Consider the following 11,747-nt stretch of genomic DNA (forward strand, 5'->3'; position numbering starts at 1 on the left):
TTTTTTCCTACCCACATGACTTTTTTTAATAGTTTAAGCAGAAGTTTCCATGTTTGTCCTTCATTTGGTACTGTCAGCAGTCCTAACTTTTTGTAAGAGCGACAGCTGGCTATGAGAGACTGGCTCGTACATTTTAAAATGCCAAGGTTGTTTCTGCTTCCTCAACTGAGACTTTTTTAGTTTGCAAAGAAGTTCCCACGTGTCCCTTACATTTTCTAAAGTGGTATCATCAGCAGATTTTAATGAAACAAATGGAGGCTTCTGCAAAATATTTTTTTAAAAAAGAGCAGTTAAAACCTAAGTATTAAATAGAGCAGAGATTCAATCATTGGTTGCATTCATCATGCTCATACAGGAACCAGCTGCCGCATGGATCTTTATCAGTGCTGGAGTAGCCTGATCAAATCTAGAGGTGTTTTCAGACCAAACAGTTCTGAGGACTTTTTGAAGAGGGACTATCCACTACGGAGTTCCCTGAGATCTACACACCACGGAGACTGTTTCTACGTCTGTACTCACACCGCCATGGTACCTACTCTGAAGCAGGAGCTACAAATGTTCCTCTCAACGGGGTTAGGAGCTAAGATAGTTTATCGCTCCTGTGATGTCGAATCAATAAATAAGGGAGAGAGTTCCAACATTTCCTAGAACTATTTAAAAGTTCCTGCGGTTTGAAAACACCTTAGGTATTGAAGATTTAAAATCTTCCTATTAAATTGTTTATTTCTCCCGACATAAGTTCTCCTGTTTCCTAATAGTTTGGATTGGACAAACTTTTCATGCCATACAATCAGCATTACAGCCTGGTTGGTCTGAATTGAACGTGAGCTGACTGCAGCTCTCTGTAACTGATCAGAGCAAAGGATGGATAATTGTCTTTTTGGCACATGGCGCATTAATCACATCAAACAAATGAATGCAACATTCACACATTATGGTAAGAGGAGGCTTTTTTCAGCAACACACTTTGACATGCAGTATCTGAGTTTGTTACTTATAAATGTGTACTGATAATGTCATTTTTGTTGTCCTGAATGCCACAGAATGATGTTGAAAAATGGCAACAACGTTACCAGGAAGTCGCCAATGGTCACCGTGTTGTTTTGTTTTTTTCAAACACCATAATCATCCATCAACAACGCTGTCACCCCTCGCCATCATCATGTGCTGCTGAACTTGAAGTAGGTGCAAAAGAACAAAAAAAGTTTTGTACAGAAATCTATTTTTTATGGAGAATTTGTAAAAAACAAAAACAAATTATTAAACATGCTGTACTTTTTATGATAAATGATGTAGGTACTACAAAATCTTGTTCATGAAAGTTATGTTTTCACTGTTACGCACCATGTAAAAATCTATGGTTCAAACTGAATACTAAATATCAAATGTCATATAATCTCTTTTGTCCATAACGGCTGCTTTTACACGGGAACAAGAAAAAGTCGGTTTGAGCCAAAGATGATGTGTGGAGACATTATCTGTGGCTCACAGCTGTTCAATATCTGAAACACTTCAGTCTTTAAAACACTGTCAGTTCCAGCTCTTCTAGACCTTTGGGCTTGAAGATTCAGTGCCAATACATATTTATAATACATAATAATACACCGAACAACTTTGAGTGGCTCTTAATGCAGCAGCTGTGCCATATGAGGCGCATCTCACATGAACGATCCTTAAAGTTAAGGGTACACCCATACTTTACAAACCAGATGTTTAGTGTCTTAATGTCATAAACAGATGAGATGAGACTGACGGTAAAGACGGTGTTCTTGTGTAAGAGCAGCCCTGTGTGGCTAATCCTAAAGTCTGTGTCTGGGACAAAAGATTTGAATTGACTTGACCCCTTTAAGGCCCAACATCTGAGCTGGTGTCTGGACAAGGAGGAGTCCGCTCCTCCTTATTCAGACATTATGAGTTTAGAGTGGAAAATGACATTGTGGTAAATTTAGGCTCTAGTAGCAGCATTTGCAAATTGACAACAGTATTTTGGAGCTAATATGAGGACTGGGAAAACATGACTGGTACCTTCTTGAATTAAAGGATGGAAAAAGGCGTTTTTCTGTCTAATGAAATCATGAAAGTAGAACAACATGAGGTGTTGTCAAGGGTTGGACAACAGATACTGTACGTGAATACGGCTTCTCAACCTGCTGTCAAAGAGACTCACTGTCTATCTATTAGATATTTTGAAAACATTATTTGAGAATAAAGTTTTTGATACAATAACTTTCTCCTTTGTCCTAATGTGTTTTTTTAGCTGTAATACGGATTTCTTGTTGAGTGATCTTTAGCTTGATGTTTAGTTGACTTACATTCAGTCTCACACAAAGAGTCAGCACTGTGCTCTGACTTGCACTTACATTTTAAGTGCCTGGCTTAAAGGAGCAATATGTAACTCTGACACCTAGCGTTTTAAATGGGTACAGCCGTTTAAATCCAAATCATTGACGAGAGCTCCCTCCCCCTCTGGAGTTCTTGTAGATGAAGACCCTGAAGCTTCAATGTTTTAACAGCCCTTCAGAGGTCCATTAGGCTTTCCCACTTCCATTGCCGCACCACCATGATAACTGCTTTTATATCTGGCAAACGGAGGGGCGGCCACTAAGGCTGTGTGGGGGTACCTTAAAACCGCTGACCTTCTTGGGTTAAAGCAAAAACTGTCCAAACTCAGGAAGAGGCCATTCTGGCTGCTGCACTCAGAGAAGGCAACACTTTAACATTTCATGTTTATGTATAGTCTGATGATATACGTACTACGGTCATTTTATGATTTAAGTCAGTCGAAATCTTACGTATTGGACCTTGAAGCCTTTTTGTGAGCAAGTTGTGTTGTGTCTTTACAGAGCTCCAGTTCAACTTTCAGCATAAAAATGTACTTTCCAGGTGAGTTTATGTATTTGTTTGTTTGTTAAACCCTTATTCTTCTGCCTTTTCTCTCCTCAATGTACTGTACTTTTTAAATGAATGCTGTTGGGAAGTCTATATTTGGGTTTAACAAACACACATCATATATTTGTTTGAGTTACTGTAATACGTTTTTTAGCTGGTTAGGATGCACAATGATATTAAACTGATGACTTTATATGACCTGCAAAATCATACCGCATCATCAGCAACAAGATTGATCATTTCTGTTTTCATGTTTGTCACTTCTGCTCGGGGTTAGCTGTCAGACAAAGTGAGACACAGCCAAGCTGCAGAATCAGCCTTTCTGTCCAAGACAAGTTCAGCAGAGATTTGATGTTCTGCTACGTCAACAGGGGGCAACACAATTGACCAAAAACGGCAAGTTCCTCAAGTGCTTTGACTTCAACCTCTTCTACTAGTGATTACTATTTCAACTTTTTTATGAGGACATTTTTGCTTTCTGAACAATGTTAAAGTTGATCATTTGTACAACTTAAACATCTCAGCTCTGAAATAAAAAAGGGATTATCAATGACGGTGGGTGTTTGCAAACTTTACATTTGATGTAGCATTGTGTTCATTATAAAATGATTCATCCTGAGTCAATAACTGATAGCAAACTACTTACAGGTCAGTAACTATTTCTGTGCAAGGATTATACAGGATAATTAAATTTTCAAATGCAACAAAACTTGGTTACAAATATTTGTGATTTCTCTTTAAAAGGGACAGCAACATAGTCACACATGTAAATGTGTCTGATTTTGTCATGTAGGGTAATTTTCATAATGTTGCTGTAGTGAGCTCTTGAAATTGAAACCAGTCAGGATCTTTGTCATCCATGCTTCCATTATCACAAATGATTCACGAGCAAGTATTAGCACCCTGCTAAAATAGTATCGAGTATTTTGTGTCAACGTCCCAAGAAGCATATCCTCCGGCTTTCAAAATTTCCTGGACTTGCTTTTTTATCAACACGTTTCCATGGTTACCAATTTGGCCAGAAACTTGAGACCAGCAAATCGTATCATTGAGAAATTGAATATATGTATCACACAAGTAAAGAGATTCCATCAGTGGCTTGAAGGGGGAGGGCTGGAGCAGCGAAGGGAGAAAAGGAAGAAAGTGGAACAACCAGTCAGCCGCAGCAGCATGTGTGAGGCTGGAAACACAGGACAGAAAGATGACTTGTTAAAGCTTGAACCCATACGAAACAAATGGTACACAGGAGAATTCAGGATACAATGTTTAAGATAGATATTATTTACAGGACTCAAAAAAGATGAAGCTAAATTAAAGAGGACAGCGTAGAACATAAACCTGAGCATGGAAGTAAAATCGGGTTTTGATAAGAATCCAGAATTGATATGATCTCATTCAATGTAATAACTCAGCTTCAATGACTCTATTATCACAAACCCATGTTGTCTGGATGAACATTTATTTTTAAATTCATGTAAAGATCCGACATTCACCAGAGTAACTTATTATGGGAATTTCTAGGCATGGACAAAAATTTACATACAAATAAAAACAAAGTCATTTTCATTATATGCTGGGGCAGTGATGACATATTTAGCTTCTTGGGCATTTTTATTTCAGTGATTGAATGTGTCATTTGCCACAGAATATAACTTCATTTTGAAGATAAAGAACATTTAGATTAATAAATATACAAAATCCTTAAGATTTTTTTGTTCAAGTGCAGACCAGAAATTTCAAAAAAAGAACGTCTACTGTAGTATTAGCTTTACTGCTGTGGGCTAACTGGATACCTGTGGATTGTGAGGTTTCATGTACATTCATGTTATAATGTGTAACTTGTAATATTGCTAATTTAAAAAGCAACAAAGCAGCAACATCACACGTAAGGACACTATAACAGTGTGAAAAAATGGAAGCATAGGATTAAGGTAATAGCCATTGAGTGAAGAATATGACATAATATTCCAATCATGTGTGTAAAAAGTGCAAATGCTTTAAGTTAGAAGCAAAACAGAGATTGTCAAACAGCAGGATTTCATCTGCTCACATCATATGTTACAGGAACAGCCACGTGCTGTATTGATTGTATCTAAATGGGACTCAGAGAACTCTTAAAGTGTGATCCTGGCATCATTTCCGCATTGCATGAATATCTGGTAATAAATGAACTTCATTACTGCAAGGTTTCTTTTCCTCTAGGACTGCTGATAAGGCTCATGTCTACTTCAGACTAAGTTTATCGTCACTGTCCATGGTGGATGAATTGTTATATGAAGCATGTTGATACCTCCTTTTAGTATTCATGTCTGTTCATGACACAGATCCACAGACTACTAAATCATGTTAGATAATGTTTGATGGGTTCAGGTATTGAGTAACGGCTAGAGATGCACCAATCCACTTTCTTCCAGTTGTGATCTGATGTTGATATCATGACTAATAGTGTTTTTGTTGTTGTTGGTATTATGTATAAGGCTTCACAAAGCTGGAAGAAACCCGGCATTGCATTGCACTGGGCTGGCCTCACATCCAAACAGGAAGCAGCAACAGCACTCTGATTTTTTTATTAAATCTTTTAAACTGCAGGGTAAGAATTGTACTTTTAAACACATGGAGCTAATTCCATCTTGTCTGAATGTCGTCATGGAGACAATTTGTGGGCACTTGTTGCAGTTCAGTCTGAACGTTTTTAAAGTCAGACTGTATGAGTAGAGGATGTTTAAAGTGCCCAACTATCTGTCTAGATTTGTGACGTTGATCGGTGCTTTCAGTCTAATATTAGATGCATAAATTACTTAATCAGACCCAATACCAATATAAAATCGGATCTGTACCATCTCTGGTAACAATGCATGCTGTCACTTCTGTGTTCATCCAAAGTCTCCTGCAATGTAGGTTGTCAATATAAATAAATAACACTTGAAACGTCAAGAATGGAGACACTTACCTACAGACTCTGCTTTCAGATGCAGAAACGTGCAGAATCTGTTTTATAACAGGAACTCTCACTTTTCTCTAATGCTATCAGTGTTGAGACAGACCCTTGCATTATCTCCACTTTAAAGAAATGGTGCAGGGATTAAGTGATTTTGTTACTTCTTCAGTCTGTGCAGAGAGCCCTTTAAAAAACCCTCCAGTTTTGCACTTCAGGTTATTCAGTTGTTTTCAAGTTAACAGCACTCTCCTTTAACACAACGCAGGGGAGATAATTATTACCATGAAACAGAGTCTTTATCCACCAGCCTAAACATGGTGACATTTAGACAATAACTTTCTCTTACCCTCTCCTTAAGCTGAGAAATACTTTGGGAATTGGACTACATTCTGTTTGTGGCCAAAAGGAAACAATCTGCATTGTGAAATTTTAAGAACGAGATGTATCATCTACTAATTAGGAAAGAACTGTTTGACCAATTAATTCAGTGGCTCCTACTTTGACAGCCCCTTTGGTAGATATCATTTTTCGTATAACTGGCAATGACAGAACGTCAATCAATCATCATTTTTCCTCTTTTGTATTTAAAAAATCACATTTTTTTTCATGCTTGAACTGAGAGATGAATCTTAAAAAGACACCAAATGAAGATTACTTTTATTAGAATGTCTTCAACTTTAACAGCAAAAGTCCATATTTAACCTGGTGCAGTTTTATTGAACACAATGTTAAATTAATATATTTGGTATTGTTGAGGACTGTCTTTTTAATCTCATAGATCCATACAGTATAAGACAGTAAAGTGACGGTAAAGAAAGACACCTCTGCACCCTTGAATGAGTATTATTATTCAGTCTATAAGACCAACATTTCTCTTTTCATCGCCCTTTTTGATCTGTAACCAATCCCCTTTTTTGTGGTTAAGTTGTAAACTTCTGACTGTCACAAATTCCTTATTTTATTTCAAAATAAAAGCATGTCCAAATAGGAAGTAAATGACACTTAGCTTAAGCCAGTACTAATTTACAAAGTAAAAGCACAAGAACTATTCTTGAAATGTGAAATAATGGAATTTCAAGCATGTGATTACAAAATGTGATTAATCATGATAAACTGTTCAATTTCAGCTACTAATCAAGATTTTACAAATGTATTGTTTGACAGCCCTCTGGGTATTCTTCCATTTTATGTTTCGGTGGTCTCTGTGGGTGTGCCTGGTGTTTGGGAGCCAGATGGTCTTTGTTGCCACTTTATTAAACTGATCTGAAAACTCAAAATCGTTTTTTGTCTTTTGAAACAGAGTGGAAATGGAGAGAGACATTTATAACATGTTACCATTCCAACTCATTTCCACATGCATGATTGCACACATGCTCCCTGTCTTACGCACACGACTACAGACAATGATGGACTGCTTATTGAATTTCTGAGACAAATACTTTCACCACCACTAAACCGGCTCAATTCAATACGTTGATATTGTTGAATTGAAGAACATTATGTTCCTTTTTATGATCAGTAATTGAGAATCATTTAGGTCTCTACCTTTTTCTCTTTTATCTCTTAACCAGGCCTGTCAATTGCATTAGCCGTGTGCCATTTTGTCCCTTTGAATCCACCATGGCGTCACCCTGCAGCCACATGTGTTGGAAAAGGATGACACAGTGGCGCCTTTGAATGGCTCATTTTAATCATTAAACAAAAGAATCTGCCACACAGATCCATTGATCATTCAAAAGGAAAATCTACTTTGTGACATCAAATATTTCCCTTTTTACAGTTAACCCTTTACCTGTTTTTATTAACTTTTCGACCCATACCGAGTTCTTTCTTACTGTGACGAAATTAATGTTGTAACTGTCAATCAACGGAAGTTTCTTATTTCCTTTGAAATAATATAATGATTTTTTAAAACAGGAAGTAAATCATACTTTACAAAATGTGACAGATGCAAGAAACTGAACACCACACATTTACAAAGCTCTCACCTTTATATTTACACTGCTTCAGCCTCTTATACTGACACTATTACTCCATGCATTTAACACATCTGGGCCACTGTGTTCATTATTAAGTCCCACCCTCTACCTGCCAAAATCAAAAAGAGGAAATCATGCTGATTTTAGGACCTTACAGTTGAACTAACGTCATTGTCTAGAACAGATTTAACCTAAAGCTACAAAATGACTTTGGATAAAATCCACTGTAGTCGTCATTTCAATCACAATCTCGATGCTCCTGTTTCTGACTAAAGATGTTCTGACTTGTTATCAACCTGTTTTTTATTACATTCAACATTAAAATTCTGGCTAGCGCTCAATAGGTAAGTAGTGTTTTTTTTCACCTTTGTTTTCAAATAGCATTCCTCATTTCATTACTTTGTACTCCAGTCAGTTATCATCGTAAGTCAGACTCTGCATTTGATGACCAGATGGGACAAACTAAGTTTGGCAGTATTTTAATAAGATGCAAAACACGAAACAAGGGTGGAAGAGTTGGTGATCAGTATTGTGCAAACATAGGCCAACATGTGTCAACAATAATTTATCATTTGCATCATTACTACGTTCATATAGCAATAAACTGTCTTTACTCTTGCTTTAAAAGTCAAGAGCAAATAGGAAGACAAAGAAAAAGACTGAATTGGATGTTTTCTTTTTTTAGATGTACAGCCCATTAGTTCATTTTAACAACTAAAATAAGAAACTAAAAGGGAAATACGTATCACAGATAGAAGGAATCAGGTTTGCGTGAGATTTTAAAGACGGTGAGATAGGGAATGATTGTGCAAGAGTTAACTTTTTCTAAGACTTGACAAACTCAAGCAGCACTGCAAATGTGAAGTGCCAAGTCAGCAAAGTGTGCTGTGATTCATCAATACCATTGATCTCATGCTGTGCTACAATCAAACCTGTGCCCAATGGTTGTCCCAAAAGCTCAGAAAAGGTCAAAAGATGGATATGCTAGTCTCCATACATTTATCTTTTTTTACGTGTCCTATAGGTTGCTAAACCCATATTCCCTCCTGAAAATCTGACTGAATCATTATCAGGTATCTGGGGAGGCTTTAAGTGACTTTGAAGAACTGTAAACAAGAGTGAGCCAGTCTGTAAGCCATTATCAGGGGAGAGGCTCCAGCATCTGTCTCTCGATATCATCACAGATTAGAGCCCTCGCTGCTCTGGGTTTAATCTTTGGCAGACAGTTGAGTTAACAGAGAACTTTATTACCACGTGGTTTAGCTGTCACAGATTTAATTATTATTGGTTTCAATGGAGAGTTTTAGTATCACATCTAAAAGCTGTTTCAGGGGCTTGTTCACACTGCCAAAAAACATATCTTGGGGAAACACTGAAATGCTATTATGTACTTATTGTGTTGGCCAATCGCCTAAAATGAGGAATGGCGATGGATTTTGGCATCATTGCAAGGATTCGGGCATGATTATCATTTTGGCATCATTTACAGTTGGCAGCACCAGTGAATCATTTTCCCTCTCTCGCTGTCTTCCTGTGTCTTTGTGTATTTGCATTTTTGTGTGTCTGCAACAACGAATTGGAAATCCAGCATTCCTCTTCCTGGTAAATGCCTCCTGAGTCTCTTCTAATCATGCACAGTCCTGCTCTCCTCTGCTACTCGCTACCCCTGTTTTCTTTTTCTATACTTGCCTAAATGATCACAGTCTATGATGGTGGAAATTCAACATGGCATCAAGTTAGGGAGCGCTTTTAAACAATGCATTCATAAAGACACACAGAATGGCTGACCAATTGTACCTTTCAATTCAAAACTAAAATAAAGAAAGTGTGCATATTTGCAGAAGGTCCTTACCTCTTAGGCCAGCCAGCTATGGTGTTTTTTGTTTTCTTCTATCTGATTCTGATACACAAATTGTTTATATGTTTAAAAGTAAATTAATTGTTATGGCTATCATAGTGACAGCTTTGAACCTCTGCGGAGAAGTTCTGGTGTTGTTTGGCCAAACCATCATCCCTGACTGACACCCGAAGTGGACTTTCTTAGCTTTTTTATTTTCATTTTAACAGCTGCAGTTTTTTCTGATTGTCTAAAACTGCTGCAGATGAGTTGGTTTTACCTTTAATTGAAAGCCAATGGCATCTCATGCAGACACCGGAGGGTTTATTATGGATCTGTAAATCGATCTGAACAGGAAGTCAAATAGAATGCATAGAGCATCTTGTCAATTTCCAAATAAAACGTAAGAATACAGAATCCTGATTGTTAATCTTATCCTATGCAATCCTATCCCTTTTCAGCATTTCGTCAAAACAGACTCCAGATGAACAACAGATCATTCTTTAAAGTAAGTAGTTGTTGACACATTGTTGTCATGTAATCTTGACGTTATTCTGTGATTTTGTTAACCCTGGAGTCCAGCTGCTTGTAGCTGTGCTTACACCTCAGGAGCGGATCCAGTTGGCAGGATCACAGTGGAGACAAACCGCTGTGCACATGGATGCTGTGGAATCTGCAGGTAAGACACCAAAGACAGTGACAAAAGTGTCTTTGACTCTTTTGGACTCTTTGACTACCTCCTGATATCCTACTCTGTCCACTGTCCTATCAAATTAAGGCAAATGTCCAAGGAGGTACAAATAAGCAATTCACACAAAATAAAGCTAGGGCTAACGGGAAAGTCATTGATAAGAATGGATGGTGGTGCTTAAAGAAAAGACATGGTATCATCAAAGATATGACAACTGATCCAAATGGTAAGATGTAAATCTTCACCATATCTTGGAAATCAATCCAAAAGTTGGATTTGTTGGACCTCTCTCAAAAACCTATTGGTTGCACAGCAAGAAAAGTCACAGAGCATTATAGCTGCAAAGACTTATCCTCTGGGGATATGTTATTGATATGAAAAAGTTAGGAACCATCCACTCATTTTGTAGTCTATAAAGATGGTGTTGGACTGATGGTGATACTGAGTAACAGTGCTAATCATTTGGTGGGAACTGTCTGTTAAGAGGGGAACAATAAAGTCTAAGCTAACGAGAAAACAGGTCCATACAAAGACAAAGAAAGAAAAGGGACATCTAGGTCAACTAGACCTCAAACATGTGCACCTCGGTCTGATGGGTATGGTATTAGCAGTTGGCAGGTCTAATAAGTAGCTGCATTGGAGCTTTCTGTGTAAAATCAATTCCATCTCCTTTCCAGAGTTGGTGTGTGTGTGTGTGTGTGTGTGTGTGTGTGTGTGTGTGTGTCTGACGGAATGTACCATGTGGGTGTCAGGTGTTGTATCCAAGAATCTGTAGAGGTTATAATGACCTACACACACACACACACACACACACCCACACACACACACCCACATGTGCACACATGCACACACACACACACACACACACACACACACACATACACACACACACACACACACACACACACCTCGACACCACTGTCAGATCATGGGTTTTGTGATAGTGTGGCAGCCCACCGTAATAGAATCTGAAGAGAAAGAGACGTTCAGAGATTTATAAGTGTTTGTCCTTTCCCCTTGCCGCCCCAGAAGCTTCATTTCTTGGTGCTTTATCAAATACTTCTATACCTGGAATTACATTTTGACCAAAGATGGGTCCTTTTAAAAAATCCCATCTCCTCTATAGTCTGTTCCTTTTTCCCTCTGTGTTTGGTTTTAGCTCCTCTTAAGGGATGAAAGTCTTAAGCCCTGCATCTAACACCTGCTAATACATTGGTAGCAGCCCTTCTGAACACCCAGTCTGCACATACTGTATTTTCTTCCCTTGCCGCTTGGAAAATACGAGAACCAACATTTTCCATCAAAAATGGTCTGTGAAATGACGTCTTGTCCAAAGCAAAAGAGAGCTGTCAGATCAAGACTTACACTGTGTGAGGCAGACAGCAAGTTTTTATCTAGCTCTGGCCTTTTCAT

At 38.0% G+C, this 11,747-nt stretch overlaps 1 long non-coding RNA gene across 1 annotated transcript; it reads left to right on the forward strand.

Annotated features, from left to right (window-relative positions):
• The first annotated feature begins 1,126 nt into the window (after positions 1-1,126).
• On the forward strand, positions 1,127-3,350 carry LOC306821697. The gene is made up of 3 exons (XR_013778828.1): positions 1,127-1,181; positions 2,844-2,883; positions 3,167-3,350. It is a non-coding gene; the product is annotated as an uncharacterized lncRNA (long non-coding RNA).
• The last annotated feature ends 8,397 nt before the right edge of the window (positions 3,351-11,747 follow it).

This window comes from Symphodus melops (genome assembly GCF_947650265.1).
Source record: "Symphodus melops genome assembly, chromosome: 3".
Lineage (NCBI taxonomy): Eukaryota > Metazoa > Chordata > Actinopteri > Labriformes > Labridae > Symphodus > Symphodus melops.